This window comes from Ahaetulla prasina, chromosome 1 (assembly GCF_028640845.1).
Source record: "Ahaetulla prasina isolate Xishuangbanna chromosome 1, ASM2864084v1, whole genome shotgun sequence".
In the NCBI taxonomy this organism is placed as follows: domain Eukaryota; kingdom Metazoa; phylum Chordata; class Lepidosauria; order Squamata; family Colubridae; genus Ahaetulla; species Ahaetulla prasina.
The window spans coordinates 7,960,001-7,983,890 of NC_080539.1; the positions used below are offsets into that span (position 1 = coordinate 7,960,001).

Consider the following 23,890-nt stretch of genomic DNA (forward strand, 5'->3'; position numbering starts at 1 on the left):
ACACAAGGCTGGGTGGAGAACCTACAACAATTAACTTTGTGTACTGTAATTAAAAGCACATCGTCCCATGTGCTTTGTGGCAGGAACTAACATAACTGTCTTATACATTCAGAGTATTTTATGGTCTGAGCATTGAATTTATCGTCCAGAGAATGGAGTTTGCTAATTTTGATTTAAAAGTTGGTTTCTCTGCTCAAACAAATGACTAGCTTGAGGGAGAGAAGCTATGAATTGGGGAATGGATTGGTGGCTGAAATGGAGTTTTAGGAAAATAAATTACTAAGCAATCCCTTCCTTGTTTACTCAGAAGTAAAGCTTAGTTAACCATACGTCCCTGCCAGCAAAAGGGAGTGTACACAATATCAGGGGTACATCAGTAGCTTTGTCAAAGTTAGAGTAGAATAGAATGAATGAACTGGAAGGGACCTTGGAGGTCTTCTAGTCCAGCCCCCTGCTCAAGCAGGAGAACCAGTGGTGAAATCCAATTTTTTTTACTACCGGTTCTGTGGGTGTGGTTTGGCGGGTGTGGTGTGGCTTGGTGGGCGTGGCTTGGTGGGTGTGTCAGGGGAAGGATGCTGCAAAATCCCCATTCCCTCCCCACTGCTGGGGAAAGGATAAAGCCCACTGTAGCTACATAGTAAAAAAAGCTCTAAGAGTTGTAAACCTAATCTTGCGAAGCTTCTTTTCCAAAAACACTACACTACTAACCAGAGCATATAAAACATTTGCTAGACCAATTCTAGAATACAGCTCGCCTGTTTGGAACCCTCACCACATCTCTGACATCAATACAATTGAACGAGTCCAGAAATATTTTACAAGAAGAGTTTTCCATTCCTCTGAAAACAACAAAATACCTTATCCCACCAGACTTGAAATCCTAGGCTTAGAAAACTTGGAACTCCGTCGCCTTCGACAAGACCTAAGCTTAACTCACAGAATCATCTATTGTAATGTCCTTCCTGTTAAAGACTACTTCAGCTTTAATTGCAATAATATAAGAGCAACCAACAGATTTAAACTTAATGTTAACCGCTTTAATCTAGATTGCAGAAAATATGACTTCTGTAACAGAATCATCAGTGCTTGGAATACTTTATCTGACTCTGTGGTCTCTTTCCATAATCCTAAAAGCTTCAACCAAAAACTTTCTACTATTGACCTCGCCCCATTCCTAAGAGGACCATAAGGGGCGTGCATAAGCGCACAAACGTGCCTACCGTTCCTGTCCTATTGTTTTTCTTTTCTTCTTCCTATATATATATAGATGCTTATACCTCCTAATATTTACTCATGTATATGTTAATATACTATATAATCTTTTTATATGATGTTGTGACAAAATAAATAAATAAAATAAATATTGCAAAATCCCCATTCCCACCCCACTCTGGGGCCAGCCAGAGATAGTATTTGCCGGTTCTCTGAACTGCTCAAAATTTCCGCTACCGGTTCTCTAGAACTTGTCAGAACCTGCTGGATTTCACCCCTGGTGGGAATGCAACTCTGAATCAAATTTGTGATGGGTCTGATCCAAAGAGTTGTTTTAATTTTATGTTTTTGTCCCCCTCCAAATGTTTCCACTCGATGTGTTGTATTTATCTATAATTGTATAACACAAATCAATATTGGCTTGTCTTTGTGGTCACATTATCCAACCAGAACGCGTCTCCCAGCCAAAAATTCCAACTAACCAGGGTTATTAAAGCCATAAATTTTTTGTGAGCTGCAGGTCGCTTAATCAAAAGCGGATGGCTTTTGATGAAACATGTGACTCTAAAACAGGGAGTCCAACCTTGGCAACTTTTAAGATTTGTGGAATTCAGCTCCAGAATTCTTCAACCAGCATTGGAGAATTCTGGGAGTTGAAGTCCACAGATAATAATAATAATAATAATAATAATAATAATAATAATAATAATAATAATAACAACAACAACAACAACAACAACAACAACAACAACAACAACAACAACAACAATAACAACAACAGAGTTGGAAGGGACCTTGGAGGTCTTCTAGTCCAACCCCCTGCCCAGGCAGGAAACCCTACACCCATTTCAGGGTGCTATCATGTCTCCCTTTGTCCTTCTTTTCATTAAACTAGGCATACCGAGTTCCTGCAACCGTTCTTCATATGTTTTAGCCTCCAGTCCCCTAATCATCTTTGTTGCTCTTCTCTGCACTCTTTCTAGAGTCTCAACATCCTTTTTACATCGTGGCAACCAAAACTGAACGCAATATTCCAAGTGTGGCCTTACCAAGGCATTGGTAAGTGGCATTACAAGGCATCTTAAAGTTGCCAAGATTGGACACCCCAGTATAAAAAGGGCTACCAGATGCTTTTAAAAAATCTTTTTGCTAGAATTTTATTTGGGCAACATGTTGTGGTCCGCCAGCAGCCTGCGGAGCTGGCAAGGGAATCGGATAGCGATGAGGCTGAGGAAAAGCGTGGGCCAGTCCTGGAGGCTGGGGAAGGCCCAGATGAGGGCTCTGAGTCTGAGGCTGAAGTGGGGCCAGGGCCATCGGGGAGTGAGGTGCGGACTCCAGAGCCTCCAGAGACTGACAGTAGTGAGGCAGAGGAACAGGAGGAGCCTGTTCCTAATGCACGCATGAGAAGAGCTGCCAGAAGGCAAGAGCAGCTCAAGCAGAGAGGACGACTCGGGAGTAAGGCCAGGAGATGATTGGCCCCTCCCATAAGGCTTAAGAGACCAGCAACGGTGTTTGGGCTTTGCCAGAAAACAACATTAATAGCGTTGTCTTCTTGCATTTATTTTGCATCCGTGTCTTCTGAACATCTGCCAAGAAAGGCCTTTGCCAGTTTGCCTAATTGGACCAAGGTTGGTGATAGGACTGAGGAATTTATGTTGGGATGAATTTGCTTTAATTTAGCTGAACTATGCTGGGAATGAAGTAATTCTTAGCTGTTCGAATAAAGTTTATTTTTACACTGACTGAGTTCCCTACTACTTACTGGGGCCTGGGTCACAACACAACACTGGAAAAGTGAAGAGATTCCCATTGATGAGAAGGTGATTAAGAAAATATTAGAATGTGCAGAAATGAACAGATTAACGCTAGCAATTAAGGAGAGAGAAGAAACTGAATATTATACAATATGGGAAGTATTTTAGCAGTGGTTAGAGAATAAAAAAGGAATCTGGAAATGAAGAAGACTAAAGAAAAATAGAAAATATATTAAGATAGAGATATAAATAAGATCATAATTGTGAGCATATGTATGACGAGAATAACTATGTTCAAAAATTAATCATAATCATATATAATAGAATTAAACATTCTCCCCTTTTTCTGTCTTACACTTTTTCCATCATCTATTCACCATTCAACTTAACATCTATTAATAAAGAGTTCCCAATCTTTAATACATTAGTGTAGAAATCTCGTGCTTTACAAACTGTATTGAGAAAATACTTGATTGATGGTTAATGTACAAAGATGATCGAAGACGTATAATTAATGTAAGATCGGATCTGCCTGGCTACCACTTCAGAATGATGGGAAAGAAGGAAGTAGAAGAGAGAAGGAGGTAGGAAAGAGGAGGAAGAGGAAAGGAAGGAAGAGGGATAGAAGAGGGAGAAGAAAGGAGTAGGGAGGAAGGAGGAGAGGATGTAGATAAGAGAGGGGGAGGATGGTTGTGGAAAATAGAAGAAGGTAGAGAAGGGAAGAGAGTTAAAAGAAGGGGGTGGTGACCGGGCAGGTCCGATTAATTGTATGTGATGGTACATTAAATATGTTATTGGATATGAATGTTAAAATAAAACTTTTTTAATTAAAAAAAAAGAGAATAACTATGTTCAATATTATTATTGTACTATTATTAGAGGATAGTAAGAAAATGAAGAGTTTTATAATGTTTAATTGTTTAATGTATTGTAATTTTAAAGTTTATAGAAGTAATGTTAATGTGAATGCGAATGATGTTGAAGGATGTTGCAGAGAGATAGTTGTACCCAGACGACACCCTGCTTAAGGAAAGATGGAATGTATGTATTTTAAAATTTGAAAAATAAAAAACTTTTTCTTAAAAAAAACTTTTTGCTAAATATATTAACGTGGTTTTCCTACAAGATGACTCAGTGTAGGAGAGGCCAAGAAGAAAGATTGTAGCAGTGGTAATTTTTTTTTTACTGCTGGTTCTGTGGGCGTGGCTTGGTGGGCGTGGTGTGGCTTGGTGGGCGTGGCTTGGTGGGCGTGGCAGGGGAAGGATACTGCAAAATCTCCATTTCCACCCCACTCCAGGGGAAGGATACTGCAAAATCCCCATTCCCACCCCACTCTGGGGCCAGCCAGAGGTGGTATTTGCTGGTTCTCTGAACTATTCAAAATTTCCGCTACCGGTTCTCCAGAACCTGTCAGAACCTGCTGGATTTCCCCCCTGGATTGTAGGATCCAAACTTCCCCAGACAGACCTTAGAGTGGGTTTTGAATTTCTGGGCCTCCATTTTTCACATCTGTAAAATGGACATATGCAGTCATTGCTCTGCTCGCCAGAAAACAGCTGCCAAACTCCAAATGACCATCAAATAGGAGCAAGATATTAACTCTTAGAAGGGAATATTTGTAGCAGGATTGAACTGTGGGGTCCTCGGTGCTCTCTGGGCGTGGTTGTGTTCTTGCAGACGTTTCATGACCCAACAAGGTAACACCATCAGTGCTAGAAGAGAGTGTGGTTTGCTCCCTGTTTATATTCTCTAGTGCAGAGGTCTCCAACCTTGGCCACTTTAAGACTTGTGGACTTCAACTCCCAGAATTCAAGCAAAGCTGGCTGAGGAATTCTGGGAGTTGAAGTCCACAAGTCTTAAAGTGGCCAAGGTTGGAGACCCCTGCTCTAGCGGCTTGACCTGTCAGTTTTTGTGGGAGTGGTCTCCATGGTTGTAGGTCATGAAACATCTGCAAGAAAAACCACTAAGGGCAGAGAGTGCCAAAGACCCTCATATCAACTCTTTCTATACAAAACTGTATTATCAAAGGTAGCGTGTAAAGGGGCACTTGCAGAATTGATTTTAATTTGTCAGGTTCTTGGTGTTATATATAATAACAGAGTTGGAAGGGACCTTGGAGGTCTTCTAGTCCAACCCCCTGCTTAGGCAGGAAACCCTGCACCATTTCAGTCAAATGGGTATCCAACATTTTCTTAAAAATTTCCAGTGTTGGAGCATTCACAACTTCTGGAAGCAAGTTGTTCCACTGGTTAATTGTTCTAACGGTCAGGAAATTCCGCCTTAGTTCTTAGCTGCTTCTCTCCTTGATTAGTTTCCACCCATTGCTTCTTGTCCTGCCTTCATCTGTTTTGGAAAATAGCTTGACTTCCTCTTCTTTGGGGCAGCCTCAAATATTGGAAGACTGCTATCATGTCTCCCCTAGTCCTTCTTTTCATTAATCTAGACATACTGATTTCCTACAACCGTTCTTCATATGTTTTTAGCCTCCAGTCCCCTCATCATCTTTGTTGCTCTTCTCTGCCCTCTTTCTAGAGTCTCAACATCTTTTTTACATTCTGGCGACCAAAAGTGGGTGCAGTGTTCTCTGAGCTTGGTTGTTTTCTTGCAGATGTTTCATGAGCCAACTAGGTTACATCATTATGCAAGGAGGGAGTGGGGTTCGCTCTTATTTTATATACTAGTGGCTTGCCCTGGCAGTGTTGGTGGGACAGCACTTCCGTCTAAGCACTGATGGTATTGCCTAGCTGGGTTGTGAAATGTCTACAGGAAAACCACCAAGCTCAGTGACTACCAAGGACCCTACAGTTCAACCCAGAGCTACAATATTCTCTTCTATCCTTAAGCTTTTTCTTCTTCCTACTTGAAAATAACCATGTCAAAGAGGGGAGGAGAGGAGAGCAAAGCTGGCTGGGGAACTCTGGAAGTTGAAATCCACAAGTCTTAAAGCTGCCAAGGTTGGGGACCCCTGCTCTAAGCAGTCTACCGGTAGAAACGGGGAAGGATGGCCCAGGTGGGGGGGGGGGTTATCCTCAAATCTCCTTCTTGATGATCTTTGGGAAACCCGGAGTGAGCTTTGCGCACCCCTCAATGCGGCTTTGAGCGGCTCCTGCGTGTGTATGTGTGTGTGTTTGGTGACGCTGTGCGTTGCCAGACGGGGCAGGATCTGCTCGGGATCGGAGCTGGCGGGATCTCTGCCCTGCAGCCGTTCCAACCCGCCCGGCTGGCCCGCTTGCCTGCCTGGGAGCGTGGCGAGGAATCCTCCAGGCTGCGCTCGCCAGATGTAGCGTTAATTTAAACCAGGAGGGGCTTCGCTGGTTCTCTCTCCCTCCCTCCTTCTTGGAAGGTTTTTGCAAGGGTGGGAGAATTTGGCTGCCGTGGGGGGAGTGCGGGAGCAAACAGGGAGAAAGCTGGATTGGGGGGCATGGGGGTGGGGTTTCCCTGCGCAGGGAGCTTGGGAGAATTGGGGGGAGATATTCCGGTTGGGAGAGAGGTCTCTATTGCGTCGGGTTTGAAGGGGAGGCGGGGGGGGGGGCCAGAAGCATCCCCGGCTGGTCTGGAAACTCCTCAGCTCCAGACTGACAGCAGCGACGTCAGCAGAAGGGGGGGCGAGAGAGAGAGGGGGGGCAGCCCTTTCCTCCGATCCCTCGCAGGCGTTTTATGGAACAGTTGGAGAGAGAGAGAGAAAGAGAGAGAGAGAGATCCTTTTGGCGCTGCGAGTAGCCTGGAGGCGAAGCTGCTTTCTCTCCGGGTCTGCCCCCCACCCTCCAACCTGCCTCCCCCCACCCTCCCCCCAGATCCTCTCTTCTTTCTTTGGGGGAGACCCCCACCCCTCCACCGGGCCCTCCAAGAGAAGAGGCTCTCTTTTAAAAGTGCTCTTATTATTATTACAACTGCTATTATTTTGCCCCCGGGGGAAAAAAAAGAAAGAAAAGAAAACAGAATTTCTCTGGATGTCGCTGCGCGGAATTTGGTGACCCGCGAAGGTTTTACGAGGATGCGAAGCCCCGGAGGAAGTTCTTGAGGCCTCCGCCGCAGCTGTGCACAACCTCGGCATCTGGTCCTGCTACCTAGGAGCCTCGGGCGCTTACTGTGAGTCGGAGCGATGTCCTTCCCCCCCCCCCATCCCACCTCCCTTGGCAAGGATCTTCAGCGAGGCCGACCGGGGAGGGGGGGTTAGAGAAGGAGGGGACAGGTCTTTAACCGTGTTTACCGCTTGTATTGGGCCCCCAACACAGCACTGGGAGGTGGGGAAGGACCCCAAAACAACAACAACAACAACAACAATAACAACGGGGGTTGCCTGCATTCCCACGACGACTCCTTGACTCCTGTTTCTGGAAGTCTCCCAGGTGCAACCCGACCCCCTTGACCTGGGTTCGCTAACTCACGAGGAGTCCAGACGCTCTTCTGCGGGCGTGTAAGTCTTTCCCGGAAGGCAGTGCCTGGGGTTTTTTTTTCTCAACACGAGTCAGCTGGTTGTGGGAATGCAGTCCCCGCGAGGCATGGGGCCGGGTTGCGCGAGGACCTTTTGTGTGTGTTCATTTCCATATATATGTGTGTGTGTTTATATATCTATCTATCTATCTAAGTGTGTGCGTGTATGTGTATATATATATATGCATGTGCGTGTGTGTATATATATATATGTATGTGTATTTATGTGTGTGTACGTGTGTATTTATGTGTGTGTGTGTATAAATATATATAAATATATATTTAAAAACGGCATTCGCCCTTCCTCTCTGGCCTTCCCTGGTATCAAAATCAACCTTGCTCCCTGGATCTTAAGTTAAAGGGGCGTTGGCGGCCGGCAATCCTAAACTCCCTGGATCCTAAGTGAAAGTTAAGAAGCGTTGGCCGCCGCGGCCGTCGCGTTTCTCGGGAAGCAGGTTGACCTCGCTCACGGAAGCGCCGATTCAAAGGTCTTGCCCTTTGCGCGCGCCTGGAAGCGACGGACGATTCTGGGGAATCCGAAAGTCGCCCTGAAGGATCTTGAGGATGGGGCGCAGTAAGGAGCGCGCAGCGTCCCCCCTTTTTTTTTGCAAAGGAATCTCGACTTCAATCCCCCAAACCGTCTAATTTCCTCGCCTCTTTTCCTCTTTGCAAAGATTGGCGAAAAAAAAAAAAAAAGGTGGGAGACGCAAAATGTGTCCCCCCCCAAAAGGAAAATGACATTTTTCGTTTTGGAAAAGGCTGCCCTTCTCCCTCCAGCTGTTCTTTCTTTCCCTTTTTCACAACCACCCTCTTCAAACGGTCCGGGCCCGCTGAATCCCGGCCTATCCTCGCAGAAGGACCGACCCCCTAAATATATTCACTCGCTTCGGGAGTTAAAGCCGCCTGAAGGCCTCCGGTTTAAGGACCGGGTTCGCTGCCGGGGAAGGTTTTGAGATTGGGAGATGGGGGTCAAGCTGGGAAAGGCGGCGGCTGTGGGGGGGGGGGCGCAGCAGGAAAAGCCGTACTGCCTGGCTTGAACTCGAGATTTTTGGAAGGGCGGTTTTTTTAAGAAACGGAACCCACCTTCTGCAACTCTGGAATCACCCAGAAATGATTGATTGATTAATCTTGCTTTTTTTTAATAAAATAAAATTTAAATTTAAAATAAATAATAAGTTAAAGTAAAGCAAAATAAAGTAAAATAAATAATAAAGTAAAGTAAAATAAATAATAAAGTAAAGTAAAGTAAAATAAATAATAAAGTAAAATAAAGTAAATACTAAAGTAAAGTAAAGGAAAGTAAATAATAAAATAAATTTTTACTTCCCCCGTCATCCTTTAGGACTGGCCTGTTCCACGACTGACTTTCCTGGAAAAAGTAGAAAGTGTTGGATTTTCTTCGCCATAAGTTCCGAAAAAAAGTTTTTTTTCCCCGATCAAAAGTTCCCAAAGGCCATTTCGATTATCTAGCAACTGGTAGAATTGGGCGTGGGCGTGTCACACATGTCTCTCTCTCTCTGTGTGTGTATACAATTTGTGTATCCTGCAATTCGCTTTCTCCTTCCATCCACGCCCTTGAAAGTGAAACGAGCGCTTGGTTTCGCGCCGGTTTCGCTTTCCCACGCCGCAGAGAATGGGGAATTTCGGGAGAAGGGAGTCCCCGGGTTCAGTGACTTAGAGCGGCCGCGGTTGACCTCGCTTCCTTGGCAAAGTTTCGAGAGACCCGCGCGTGGCAAAGTTTCGAGAGACCCACGCGTGGGCGTCTTCCCCGCCTTTGAACTTCGAAGCGGGCCTGCGAACTCGGGCCGGGAGATGGCAAACAGGCCCGGCCCCAAGAATTCTGCCAGGGCTGAATTTTAAGAAAGGTCAGGTACGCGAGTGGGAGAAAAGAAAGCGGTCCAGCAAAAATATGGCGGCGGAGGGGTTGGGTTATCAATTGCCCCTTCCTCTCCGGGCGAAAAGGGGGCGAAAATCGCCACCCCAACGTCCCGCTCTAACTTTTAATTCGTGGTTGAGAAGAACGCGAGGCCTAAGAACCGCGTTCAGCCCCGTTAAAACCCCTTTGTCCTCTACCAGCTGGCAATATTTCGGATCTTTTAAGCCCCTCCGCCCGGCCCTCTGAAGGTACTTAGAAAACACTTAGAAATGGCCCTATAGAATTTTTTTATTGGCCAAGTGGGATTGGACACACAAGGAATTTGTCTTGGTGCATATGCTCTCAGTGTACATAAAAGAAAAGATACCTTCGTCAAGGTACAACATTTACAACACAAACGATGGTCAATATATCAATATAAATCATAAGGATTGCCAGCAACAAAGTTACAGTCATACGTGGGAGGAGATGGGTGATGGGAAAGATGAGAAGATTAATAATAGTGCAGTTTTAGTAAATAGTTTGACAGTGTTGAGGGAATTATTTGTTTAGCAGAGTGATGGCCTTCGGGGGGAAAAAACTCTTCTTGTGTCTAGTTGTTCTGGTGTGCAGTGCTCTATAGAGTCGTTTTGACGGTAGGAGTTGAAACAGTTTATGTCCTGGATGTGAGGGATCTAAACTCACCTATACTATCAGAATAAACTCACATAAACTATCAGAATAGAACTGGAAAGGACCTTGGAGGTCTTCTAGTCCAGGGGTCAGCAACCTTTCGGACCTCAGGGACCACTAAATTCATAATTTTAAATCCCGAGGACCACTAATATGAATTTTTTAAAAGGATAAATAGTATTTAGTGCAATAGAAAAAATACAAATAATTTTTCTGTGGACCACCAAAATTTTCTCGTGGACCACCAGTGGTCCATGGACCACTGGTTGGTGACCACTGTTCTAGTCCAACCTTCTGGTCAAGCAGGAGAGCCTACACCATTTCAGACAAATGGCTGTCCAGTCTCTTCTTAAAAACCTCCAGTGATGGAGCATCCACGGTTTCTGGTGGCAAGCTGTTCCACCGGTTCATTGTCCTTACTGTTAGGATGCGTCTGCTCAATTCCAGGTTGCTTCGCTCCTTGATTAGTTTCCATCTTTTGCTTCTTGTCCTGCCTTCTGGTGCTTTGAAAAATAAGTTGACTCCCTCTTCTTCTTTGTGGCAGCCCTCTTTAAGCGGTTTACAGAGTCAGCCTATTGCCCCCAACAATCTGGGTCCTCATTTTATCCACCTGGGAAGGATACAAGGCTGAGTATCAACTTGCTATCTGTCCCCCCAATCCTTCTTTTCTTTAGACTAGCCAAACTCAAAATCCTGCAGCCGTTCTTCGAATGTTTTTAATCTCGGGGCGTTTAATCGTCTTCGTTGCTCTTCGCCGCAACTTTTCCCACTCAAAATCTCAATTTTTTGATGTGTGTGTGTGTAATGTGGCGACCAAAGCTGAACGCAAGTTTTGGGGCGGACTGAGTCGAGGTCTTTTGGGGTGACTGCAACAACCCCGCTAGATCACAAAGAGACCGAGTCGGCCCAACTGGACCCCCCCCCCCAAACGAGTTGCATAACTAGGCACCGAATCTAGGGGCCAGACAGCCGCTCGATCAGGCGTTTCTCCCCGCTTCCAGAGTGGTTCCTGGCGAATCCTGAGCCACCTGGCGGGGTTCTGGATCGAGGAATCCATTACATGCTTTCCGCGGGGGGGGGGGGGAAGAGTCGGTCGATTATAAATGATCGAGCCAACGTCCAAACGGGTTTTCTTCTAAACTTCAGCCTGGACGGTCGTGTGCGGGAGAGGTTATTCCAAAGAAAGGTGAGTAAGGGGCGTCTAATATCACCCCTCCCTGGAAGGAGGGGGAAAAATTTGATCCCCATCCTAATCCCGAACTGGATTAGGCTCAGCTTCAAGAATCATGTGTCGGACCTTCGTGGTTATCGTATTCAGGATATTAGCCACTATCCTATTTCTTTCCGTCCCTTATTAATATTATTCCGAAGACTCAGCAAGGGTTACTTCGTTTTTCTCCTGCCGTATCTGCCTTTGTATGAGGGTTTTCCAAACCTCTTTCTTTTACAGGCTGGGAAACTGAGGCTTGAAGCCTAAAAATAGGCCTTATCTAACCTTAGCTTCATTCACTTCAGATTTCATATCAATGTTTGGTTTTTTTTAAGAGGCGGATTGAAAAGCATTTCAAGGCCCTCCTTCACGTCCTTCCTGCCCAGTAGTCTATTTTTAAAATTTAAAATGAAGATGTGGTTTTTCCAGCAGCGGGCCTGGGGAGCCCCCTTCAATGGCGGGTATGAATGTGTATGAATGGGCTGGAGTGAGGGTGGGGCTGGGGGTTATTATTTCATTGTTTTTATTGTTTTTATTACTTTTATTTTTATTTCTTTTACGTTGTGCTTTTCTGTCCTGTAAACCACTTCGAATCGAGGTGTGCGAGTAGGCGGCAATATAAATAAAGTAAAAGTAAAAGTAGAGTAAAGTAAAGTAAATAATAAAATAAAGTAAAATAAATAATAAAGTAAAATAAAATAAAAAGTAAAGTAAAATAAATAATAAAGTAAAATAAAGTAAAATAAATAATAAAGTAAAATAAAATAAAAAATAAAGTAAAGTAAAATAAATAATAAAGTAAAGTTAAATAATAAAGTAAAGTAAAAAGTAAAGTAAAAAAGTAAAGTAAAGTAAAGTAAATAATAAAATAAAATAAAATTTTATTTCCCAGGTCATCCTTTAGGACTGGCTTGCTTGTCGACCTACTTTCCTGGAAAGCGTGGGCTTTATTTAAAAGTAGAAGCGTTGGGTTTTCTTCGCCACCCCCCCTCCAAAAAAAAGATCATTTTTTTTTACCAAAAAAATGTAATAATGATTTCCTGGGTGAATTCTCAAAGGAGCTATGAACACTTCTGTCCAATGCAGTTTTCTGCTCTAATCCTTCGGAAAAAATTAAAGAGAGATTTCAAATTTTTCAGATGGGGTTTCATTTCTAAAACGTGTCGAAGCGGCTCTCCGAAGCCCTTTAAAAACCCCAAGCGATCTGTATGTAACGTGTTTCCTCGGAAGAAAGTCTCTTTTTTCGGACTTAGTTAAAAGTTAAGCCCCCCCACCTCTCCCCTTGACGGCTTATCCGCCAGCGAAAGTTTTACCAAAGTTATTTGTAAAAGCGATTTGCCTCCGTCCTTATCTCCTTTCACTCGGTTGAAATGGAGGGAAGCGTTGATTTTTAAGGTTTTTTTTCCCTTTCTCTCTAAAAAGAACGGAAAAAGCAACCCATTCAATATCATTAATTGGGACCAATCGATTCTAAAAATACATTTTTAAGGAATAAAGAAATGCGGATTATTTTTTATGTGGACTTGCCAATGGATGCTCTGAGTGTCTTTCTTTTAAGAACAGACCTCTGTATTTTTGCAAAATTAAAATTAGATAGCGCAGATCCTTTGGCCCTCCAATCTCTTCGAAACTAACGTTTCTTTCCTTTTTAACAAAAAACGTCCTGCAAAAGATAACGAGGCGAGAAAACGCTGCCTTTCTCAGAAATAACTATTTTAAAAACTGGCCGCGAATATTCTTTTTAAAAAATGTTAGAACCTGGGAATTCTAACAGGTTGTCCCAAATGTAGGGTTGGTTGATCTTATTTCTACCCCACGAGGGGGGGAAAAATTTTTTCGGGTGGGGGCAGCTTGGATTGTCCAAAATTGAGGGAGTGAAGCGGAGACCCTGGAAATGGAACTAATGCAGTTCTACTTGAGAGTAAACAGCTGCTTCTTCAGTGGAGGGTTCAAATTGGTTCCTTTTTCCTTTTCTGGGAAGTAAATTTTCTGGGAACTAAGCTTGAACGTACACTAAGCGCTTAATGCACCGGACATAAATTCCTTGTGTGTCCAATCACGCTTGTCCAATAAAGAATTCTATCCTATCCTATCCTATCCTATCCTATCCTATCCTATCCTATCCTATCCTATCCTATCCTATCCTCTTATCCTATCCTATCCTATTCTCAATAAAGATTCTATTCTATTTTATTCTCAGTAAATATTCCATTCCATTCCATTCTATTCTATTCTATTCTCAATAAATATTCTATTCTATTCTATTCTATTCTATTCTATTCTATTCTATTCTATTCTATTCTATTCTCAATAAATATTCCGTCCTATTCCATTCCATTCCATTCCATTCCATTCCATTCCATTCTCAATAAATACCCTGTTCAATTCTATTCTCAATAAAGATTCTATTCTATTCTATTCTATTCTATTCTATTCTATTCTATTCTATTCTATTCTCAATAAAGATTCTATTCTATTCTCAATAAATATTCCATTCCATCCCATCCCATCCCATCCCATCCCATCCCATCCCATCCCATCCCATCCTATCCTATTCTCGATAAAGATTCTATTCTATTCAATTCTCAGTAAATATTCCATTCCATTCTATTCTATTCTCAATAAATATTCTATTCTATTCTATTCTATTCTATTCTATTCTATTCTATTCTATTCTATTCACAATAAATATTCCATTCTATTCCATTCCATTCCATTCCATTCCATTCTGTTCTATTCTCAATAAATACTCTGTTCTATTCTATTCTCAATAAAGTTTCTATTCTATTCTATTCTATTCTATTCTATTCTATTCTATTCTATTCTATTCCATTCCATTCCATTCCATTCCATTCCATTCCATTCCATTATTTGGTCCATTATTCCTATTCCTATTTCATGCCATTCTCTATTTTAATCTAATTCCCTTCCCTTCCCTTCTTTTCCCTTCTTTTCCCTTCCCTTCTCTTCCCCTCCCCTCCCCCTCCCCTCCCCACGCTATGTTCTGTTCTGTTCCAGATCTGCTTGGGATGAAGGCGAGTTAGTTTCAGTATGGCTTAAGGATGGCTGGATCGTGTCCTTAAACAAATATCAATAATTCGATATTTTTAGGCCTAGCAACTGGTTCTCTGCAAGTCTGAGAAGTGCCAGTCTGTGATCGAGTCACTGATTGTTTGCAATTTGGAAAATAGAGATCAGGTTTCTAGGCCTCATGGCCTCCTCCATCTCACAGCTATCACGGCTGCTCGCAAAGTCAAACAGCCCTCTCAGTGTCTAGAGATTCTATATATCATCCAGGTTGTCCCAAAGGTGCTTTTTCCAAAGGCAACTGGACTTTCTTGGGGGGTTTCCCCCCCCCTTGAAAAGTTTCGCTTCAGAATTGAAGAAGCTTCTAGGATGAGAAGCGAAACATTTTCAAGGAAAAACAACAACAATAAAGTCCAATTGCCTTTTGCCCTACCTGTTCTAGAACCAAGTAATTTTCAAAATTAAAATTAGTCCTGCTATAATTGACTCCCAAAGAGAAGCCATTCAGGAGGCTTAAACTGTCTCCTTTCAAATTATGGAGATGCGTGTTTTAAAATTGTATACAACTGAGTAAATGAAAAAATAAAATAAAAGGAATGTAAACAGGGCATGAGATCTGGCATGAATGACCAAATCTGAATAATAATTTTAATTTACCGGTATTTATTGATTTGTATGCCGTCTTTATTATTTTTACAAATAGTTCAAGGCAGTGAAAATATCCAATCGGCTTCCCTCTTCCTATATTCTCCACAACAACAACCCTGTGAGGTGGGCTGGGCTGAGAGAGTGACTGGCCCAAAATCACCCAGCCAGCTTTCATGCCTAAAACGGGACTAGAACTCACCATCTCCTGGTGATTGGCCCAAAGTCACCTAGCTGGCTTTCATGGCAAAGGCAGGACTTGAACTCAAGATCTTCCGCTTTCTAGCCTGGTACCTTATAACTAGGCCAAACTGGCTGAAAAAATATAATAATATAATATAATATAATATGATATGATATAATAATATAATTAATATAATATAATATAATATAATATAATATAATATAATATAATATAATATAATATAATATAATATAATAAAATATAATAAAATATAATATAATATAATATAATATAATATAATATAATATAATATAATATAATATAATATAATATAATATAATATAATATAATATAATATAATATAATATAATATAATATAATATAATATAATATAATATAATATAATATAATATAATATAATATAATAAATATAATTCCACTTATGATTGTATGACTGTAACTTTGTTGCTTGTATCCTTATGAGTTATATTGATATTGATTGTTTCCTGATTGCTTATTTGTACCCTATGACTGTCATTAAGTGTTTTAAGTGTTGTACCTTGATGAAGGTTATCTTTTCTTTTATGCACACTGAGAGCCTATGCACCAAGACAAATTCCTTGTGTGTCCAATAACACTTGGCCAATAAAATAAAATATTCTATTCTATTCTATTCTATTCTATTCTATTCTATTCTATTCTATTCTATTCTACTCTACTCTACTCTACTCTACTCTACTCTACTCTACATTCCATTCCATTCCATTCCATTCCATTCCATTCTATTCTATTCTGAATGTACCAAAACAAATTCCTTGTGTGTCCAATCACACTTGGCCAATAAAAAATTCAATTCAATTCTATTCTATTCTGTAATGGAATGGAATGGAATGGAATGGAATGTAATATAATATATACATACACACATAATATAATGGATATATTATTATCATATATTATCATATTATTATTAACAATATACTATGTAATTATATATATATATATTATTTATTACACATTGTCAACTAATGTTATGGATATATTATTAACTAATATATTATTGGCTGGTTACACAGACAGGCTGGTTTTGAATTTTTTTTTGTCAACCTATTGAATCCTTCCCAAGGATCTGGGACAGACAGATGTGGATATTTGATGTTGTTACAATATTATTATTATCATAACACTGGCCAAACTAATATAACAATAATGATAATCAACATGTGAGGGGAAGCCTCTGGACAAATTCACAAACTGCAAAAATAGAATAGAATTCTTTATTGGCCAAGTGTGATTGGACACACAAGGAATTTGTCTTGGTGCATAGGCTCTCAGTGTGCATAAAGGAAAAGATACATTCAGAATAGAATGGAATGGAATGGAATGGAATGGAATGGAAGGTAGAGTAGAGTAGAGTAGAGTAGAGTAGAGTAGAACAGAATAGAATAGAATAGAATAGAATGTTTTATTGGCCAAGTGTGATTGGACACACAAGGAATTTGTCTTTGGTGCACACGCTCTCAGTGTACATAAAAGAAAAGATACCTTCATCAAGAATCATAAGATACAACACTTAATGATAGTCATAGGTTACTAATAAGCAATCAAATCATATTAGGAAACAAATCAAACAATATAAATCGTAAAGATACAAGCAACAAGGTTATAGTCATAAGTGGGAGGAGATAGGTACTAGTAAGGATGAGAAGATTAATAGTAATGCAGACTTAGTAAATAGTTTGACAGTGTTGAGGGAATTATTTGTTTAGCAGAGTGATGGCATTTGGGAAAAAACTGTCCTTGTGTCTAGTTCTTCTGGTGTGCAGTGCTACTGTATATAGCGTCATTTTGAGGGTAGGAGTTGAAACAGTTTATGTCCAGGATGCGAAGGGTCTGTAGATATTTTCACAGCCTTCTTTTTGACTGGTGCAGTATACAGGACCTCAAAGGAAGGCAGGCTGGTAGCCATGGTTTTTTTCTGCAGTTCTAATTATTTGATTATTTTAATTATTAATTAAAAGTCGCACTCCTAGGAGCAGTGCAAATATTACAACCCGTATCCATTTATTGCATTTATTTAGAAAATGCCTACAGCCTCCCATCTTAAATACATCGCTCAGCAGCCAACCCGACAAAGATCATATCCCAAAGCACCCTATTCCCCGAAGAAGAATTCCTACTAACCCGCCGGAGGGCAAGATAGCCGGGGGACTCCTCGTCTCCTAGGGCAAGGAAGAGCAGGAGACGCGCATGTCGATCCTCCAGGGCCAAACAGGAGATCCTAAGGCGCCTCTTGCCTTCTGGATCTCTCTGCGCGGCAAAAGCGGTTGTGTGGACGCAGAACCGCCGGGAGTCGAGTGGAGACGGAGGGGGGGGAGGACCTTTATTAAGGTCTCCCCAAATTTGTTTCTTGAAGAGGGTTTTACTTCCAGAAATGTCCCAAAAGCGGGGGAATTTTTCCCCTGCCTGCGGAGCAAATTCGGTGGCGCGTTTATTTTATTTTATTTTATTTTATTTTATTTTATTTTATTTGACTGAGGCAAGGAGCCTCGTTCGCGCTGTGCCCGGTTTCTGGGTTTAACCGAGCGGTCGCGTTCAAACGGCCTTTTTGTACACCGTCGGCGCCGGGGTGGGTGGGGCGGGGGCCGTCTTTGGGAATGAGAAGCGGGGCTTAATCCGAATTGGACCCCGCACTTGGCGCTTAAACCCGAGGGAACCGACGACGGAAGGTATATATTATTCCGTGCCCGTTGGGGTTTGAAGCTGCTTTCCGACACGAGGGGATGGCCGCTCGTGTGAACGTGCCTTTCCTTACGACGGAGCGAGGGAAGGACGGATGGAGAGAATTCTCCTTGGGTCTCGTGATAGCAAGTCTTACAATATTTATTATATATATCTAGTTTGATGAAAAGAAGGACCGGGTGGGGGGACACGATAGCAGTGATCCAATATTTCAGGGGTTGCCCACAAAGAAGAGGGAGTCAAGCTATTCTCCAAAGCACCTGAGGGTAGAACAAGAAGCAACGGGTGGAAACTCATCAAAGAGAGAAGCGACCTAGAAGTAAGGATGAATTTCCTGACAGTTAAAACAATCAGTGGAACGACTTGCTACCCGAAGTTGTGAATGCTCCAACACTGGAAGTTTTTTTTAAAAAAGAAAAGATTGGACCACCGTTTGTCTGAAATGGTAGAGGGTTTCTTGCCTGAGCAGGGGGTTGGACTAGATGACCTCTACGGTCCCTTCCAACTCTGTTATTCTATTCTATTCTATTCTATTCTATTCTATTCTATTCTATTCTATTGGAGGGGCTGCCACAAAGAAGGGGGAAGGTTCAATCTCTTCTCCAAAGTACCTGAAGTCTTTTGTGCAAGAAGCAACGGATGGAAACGAATCAAGGAGAGACGCAACCTAGAACTGTTGGGGGAATTTTTCCTGACAGAACAATTAACCAGTGGAACGACTTGCCACCAGAAGTTGCTGCGCGCTCCATCACTAGAGGTATTTAAGAAGAGACGGGGCGACTATTTCTTTCTCTGAAACGGCATCTAGGGTCTTCTGTTTGAGTAAGGGCTTGGACTGAAAGACCTCCAAGGTTCCCTTCCAAATTTGCCATTCTGGTATTCATAATCCGAAGTGATTCGGCCAGGCAGTTTCGCGCCGGCCATCCGCCTTCTTGAAAGTGGGCGCCTAGGAGGGCAGACTGCCTGGGGGAGTAGAGGGGCTCTCAAGAGACCCTAGCTGAGCCCGGCTTTGTTAGGTTAAGGCAGGAGGGTGTTCATTCAGCCTTGCCAACTTAAAGACCCGTGGACTTCAATTCCCTGTGTGCTGAATTCTGAGAGTTGAAGTCCACAAGTCTTAAGAATTGCCCAGGTTGGGCATCCCTTGCGTTAAGGGACCCCTTTCGAATCCGATTTGGCTCATCCGACGATCTGCGGCAACCTCAAAGGTGAATGTCTCGCCTTGGGGGTTTAAAAGTTAGCGGGGGTGGGGGGTGGGCGAGGATCGGGCTTCGGGAAAGGTCGCCAAAGGCTATCGAGCCTATCCGGCTAGACTTGGGACAGGAGCCGGTTGGCCGAACGGGGGAAGCTGCGCCGCCCTGCCAAGGGAGGCCGGCAATAAGTCAACCCGGGGCTGCTGCAAAGAAGAGATGGGGGTGATGAGATTTGTAGTCCGCGCCTGGTGGGAAGGGGCACAGGGCTTCAAGCCAAGCTGGGACTTTGTTGTTGTTGTTGTTGCTGTTGTTGTTGTTGTCCTCCTCCTCCTTCTTCTTCTTCTTCTTCTTCTTCTTCTTCTTCTTCTTCTTCTTCTTCTTCTTCTTCTTCTTCTTCTTCTTCTTCTTCTCCTTCTTCTCCTCCTCCTCCTCCTCCTCCTTCTCCTTCTCCTTCTCCTTCTTCCTCCTCCTCCTCCTTCTTGGTCTTGGTCTTGGTCTTGGTCTTGGTCTTCTTCCTCTTCCTCTTCCTCTTCCTTTTCTTCTTCTTCCTCCTCCTCCTCCTCCTCCTCCTCCTCCTCCTCTTCCTCCTCCTTCCTCCTCCTCCTCCTTCTTGGTCTTGGTCTTGGTCTTGGTCTTGGTCTTCTTCCTCTTCCTCCTCCTCCTCCTCCTCCTCCTCCTCCTCCTCCTCCTCCTCCTCCTCCTCCTCCTCCTCCTCCTCCTCCTCCTCCTCTTCTTCTTCTTCTTCTTCTTCTTCTTCTTCTTCTTCTTCTTCTTCTTCTTCTTCTTCTTCTTCTTCTTCTTCTTCTTCTTCTTCTTCTCTGTTTCCGTCTCCTCCTCCTTGGTCTTGGTCGTCTCCTTCTTCTCCTCCTTCTCCTTCTCCTCCTCCTCCTCCTCCCCCTTCTTCTTCCTCTTCCTTCTCTCTCCCCCACGCCCGCCTCTCTCTCTCTCTCTAACTTTTGGGGTAAATTCCGGAGAGGCTGAAACTAATGGATTTAGAAGACGCCTCGCATTTTTATATATTTGAGTTCTTTCGTGTCCTCGAAGGGGTCCTTAAATGAACGTGCAGAACCAGCAAACTAAAAGGAGAGAGGATTGCCCTCCCTCCTTCCCCAGCTGACACGGAATTGACTTCCGTGTTCAGACGACGCTCGCCTGAGTTAACGGAGGAGCCCCCTTGTCCGAGTTCTCACGGCAACTCGAAACCCCGAAAGAAATCCGGCCAAATAATCCGGCTTCACATTTGATGTGTCGGAGAGCCGCCGTTAAAACCGAGTCGTGTGAACCCTATCAACGTCCAGCTTGCCAATTCGTAAGCCGTGTGAATCCATTGCCTTACACATGCAATGTGCTCTTAGCTGCTCTCCCTAAAACGGGCAACACTTAAGTGGAGCCAACTCCAGAGTCATTCGTGGGAATGCTCAACCTCCGGCAAGCCTTGGTTGCAGTGCTCGGAATTAAATAAAATTAAATAAATTAAATAAAAAGGGCTGTGAAAATATTTACAGACCCCTCGCATCCTGGACATAAATAGTTTCAACTCCTACCTTCAAAACGACACTATAGAGCACTGCACACCAAAAGAACACCAAAACTGCTAAACAAACAATTCCCTCAACACTGTCAAACTATTCACTAAGTCTGCATTATTGTTACTAATTAGTCTTCTCATCGTTCCTATCACCCATCTCCTCCCACTTGGGACTGCGTGACTGTAACTTTGTTGCTTGCATCCTAAGGATTTATATTGATATTGATTCCTTCCTAGTATGATTCGATTGCTTATTTGTACCCTATGACTATCACTAATGATTCTTGACGAATGTATCTTGTCTTTTAATGTACGCCGTGAGCTTATGCACCAAAGACCAATTCCTTGTGTGTCTAAACACACATGGACAATAAAGAATTGAATTCTATTCTATTCTATTCTATTCTATTCTATTCTATTCTATTCTATTCTATTCTATTCTATTCTATTCTATTCCCTATCCTATCCTATTCTATCCTATCCTATCCTATCCTATCCTATCCCTATCCCTATCCCTATCCCTATCCCTATCCCTATCTCTATTCCTATTATTTCTATTTCTATTCTGTTTTAAACTAGTTAATAAACTGGGGCTTTTAGCCGGCAGCTTCCTCCTGCTACTCTTGGGGAAAACCTAAGGATCAACACTGCCAAAAACTGCCAAAAACTTCAAACCCTTGAAATTCCCTGGTTTTAGTGTCCCGACTTTTTGTGGGGGGGGGGGGAATGGGGATTGATGGGACAGGGTGTAATTCCTCTTAAATCCGAAGGAAATGCAACTTCTCTGCTGTTTTTTCTTCCCTTCTCACCCCCCCCCCTTCTTTTAAAAAATCTTTTATTGCTTTTTTCCCAGTCTCTCGCTCTCTCTTTTATCTTGAGTGAGGTTCACCGTTTTTTGGGATGTTTACAGCATGTAAAAGTTGGGATGTTTCTTGAGGTCTGTCTCTGGTCTTAAGGCCCATGCTAAAAACGGATTCCAGATAAGAGACTTGGGGGGGGGGGAAAGGCAGGAGGATCTTAAAAAAGAACAACAGCTACCATGCCTTCCATCTTTCTAAATAGGGTGGGGTGGGAGGGGTTGAGTAAGTGGGAGTTGAAAAATAAAACGAGATCTTCCGTCCAGACCAGACCGATATGGGAATTCTCAGAAATAAACTTCTCTTCAATGGCTTTTGCTTCCTGGTAAATTTCTATGGGATCGCAGCTTGATGCAGCTTTTATTTTTTTTTAAACTCCAGGAAAATATTTTCTCTCCTGATCAAAACAGATTCTACTAAATCATTTTTGTTTTATATAAACATTCCCTCTCCCATTAAGCAGTGCGTCGTCTGGGTACAAATGTTTCTGTGCAACAGCCATCAAGATTTACACCGTTGTTCATTATATTGATATTAATTTTCTTGATCTTACAATTATAATAGATTGAGCATAGTAAACCTATTCATTTTTCCCTCTTGGCGTATCTTCTAATAAGAATATAATATATAATATAATTATATTACTATATTCTTATTAGGATATAATTATTCTAGATTATCATAAGCATAATAATCCTAATAGTCATAATAATATTTATTTATTTATTTATTTATTTATTTATTTATTTATTTATTTATTTATTTATTTATTTATTTATTTATTTATATCCCGCCCTTCTCCGAAGACTCAGGGCGGCTTACAGTGCGTAAGGCAATAGTCTCATCCTATTTGTATATTTTACAAAGTCAACTTATTGCCCCCCCAACAATCTGGGTCCTCATTTTACCTACCTTATAAAGGATGGAAGGCTGAGTCAACCTTGGGCCTGTTGGGACCTGAACCTGCAGTAATTGCAGGCTGCTGTGTTTTAATAACAGGCTTCTTACAGCCTGAGCCACACCGCGGCCCATTCATCATATTGTTTACCACTCTATATTAACATATTTTCTACTCTTCTTTATTTCGCTCCTTCTTTTATTTCCAACTTCCAATTTTTATTCTCTAACCCTGAACCTATGGGACACGTGCCGCAGGTGGCATGCGGAGCTATCTCTGCGGGCAAGCGAGCCATCGCCGTAGGTCAGCCCCATTGCGCATGCGCGCGCGCCTCCCGCCAGCCAGCTGATTTTCGGGTCCCTGCCGTGCATGCGTGAGATGCACATAAGTGAGATGTATCCGTGGGGGGGGGCATTTTTGGTTCCAGAAGGCTTCAGGGAGGCCTGCTAGGTGCTAAACGGGGTGCGGGAGAGTCACCACACATGCACAGGAGAGCACGGGGGGGGGGGGGTCATGCGCGCATGTACAGGGGCGCGCAGGGGGATTGCATTATGGGTGTGGGCACACGGTCACGCGCACACACGCGCTTTTGGCCCTTGAGAAAACAAAGATTAGCCATCACTGCTCTAACCATTGATAAAATAATTCCCATATCCTATAATATTCTGTTTGTTCTTTCTCCTTAATTGCCAGTGTTAGTCTATCCATTCCTGCACCTTCTAAGATTTTCCTAATCACATTCTCCTCAGTTGGGATCCCTTCACTAAGTCATCTTCTATACAGGTAGTCCTTGATTTACAACAGTTTGGTTAGTTGACCGTTCAAAGTTTTTCAAAGCACTGAAAAATCTGACTCGGGACCATTTTTTTCCGCAGTTATGACCTTTGTAGCACCCCCCCAGGATCACCTGATCAAAATTCAGGTGATCCTGGGGTTTTGATCCAGGTTTGGCAAATGGTTCATATTGGTGATGGTTGCAGTCTCCCGGGGTCAATGTGATCCCCAACTTGATGGGGAAGCCAGATTCACCTGTTGTGTCTTGCCCGCTCTCACCGCAGCTGGGGTCTTCTTATCTGCTTCCGAATGCTGAGGAATGTCCTAGTATGCCTCCCGGCCCCAGCCCTGGCTCCATGCCCAGACAGGCTGAGGAGGAGGGGGCACCTCCCGGCCCCAGCCCTGGCTCCATGCCCAGACAGGCTGCGGAGGAGGGAACACCTCCCGGCCCCAGCCCTGGCTCCATGCCCAGGCAAACGGAGCAACTAGACCCGTCCCCCTCCCCCACAGCATGTGAGCCTGAGGGAGGTCAATTACCAACAGCTGCCGACTGGAGTGACCCTCGCTTCAGAAGAATTGATAGGCGGCGGTGTCAGAAGGAAGGGAGGGGCAGGCCTGGATAAGTGCTGAGTCATGGAGCCACACCCCATGGCCCAAAGGATCTGCTTTCTGGCATTCTCTGAGTCAGGCAAAGTCAAACATATCTTGCTGAAGTCACTTTCTGGTCTCCTGCCTGCCTTGAGGACTTTGCTAGGACTTTGGCAGAACTGCAGAGGCACGCCTGATTCGGATTTCCCTGACCCGGCCATCAGCGGAGGAGTGGGACACAACATCACCTAACAACCATGTGACTAACTGAGCAACTGCAGTGCTTTTAACAACTGGGG

At 43.1% G+C, this 23,890-nt stretch overlaps 1 protein-coding gene across 1 annotated transcript in view; it reads left to right on the plus strand.

Annotated features, from left to right (window-relative positions):
* TBX4 (T-box transcription factor 4) overlaps nucleotides 1-23,890 on the plus strand; it is a 128,202-nt gene that overhangs the window by 9,216 nt on the left and 95,096 nt on the right. The window contains exon 2 of the mRNA XM_058164113.1: nucleotides 2,196-2,271. The gene's annotated coding sequence lies outside the window, so the exon portion shown is untranslated. The remainder of the gene's footprint in view (nucleotides 1-2,195; nucleotides 2,272-23,890) is intronic.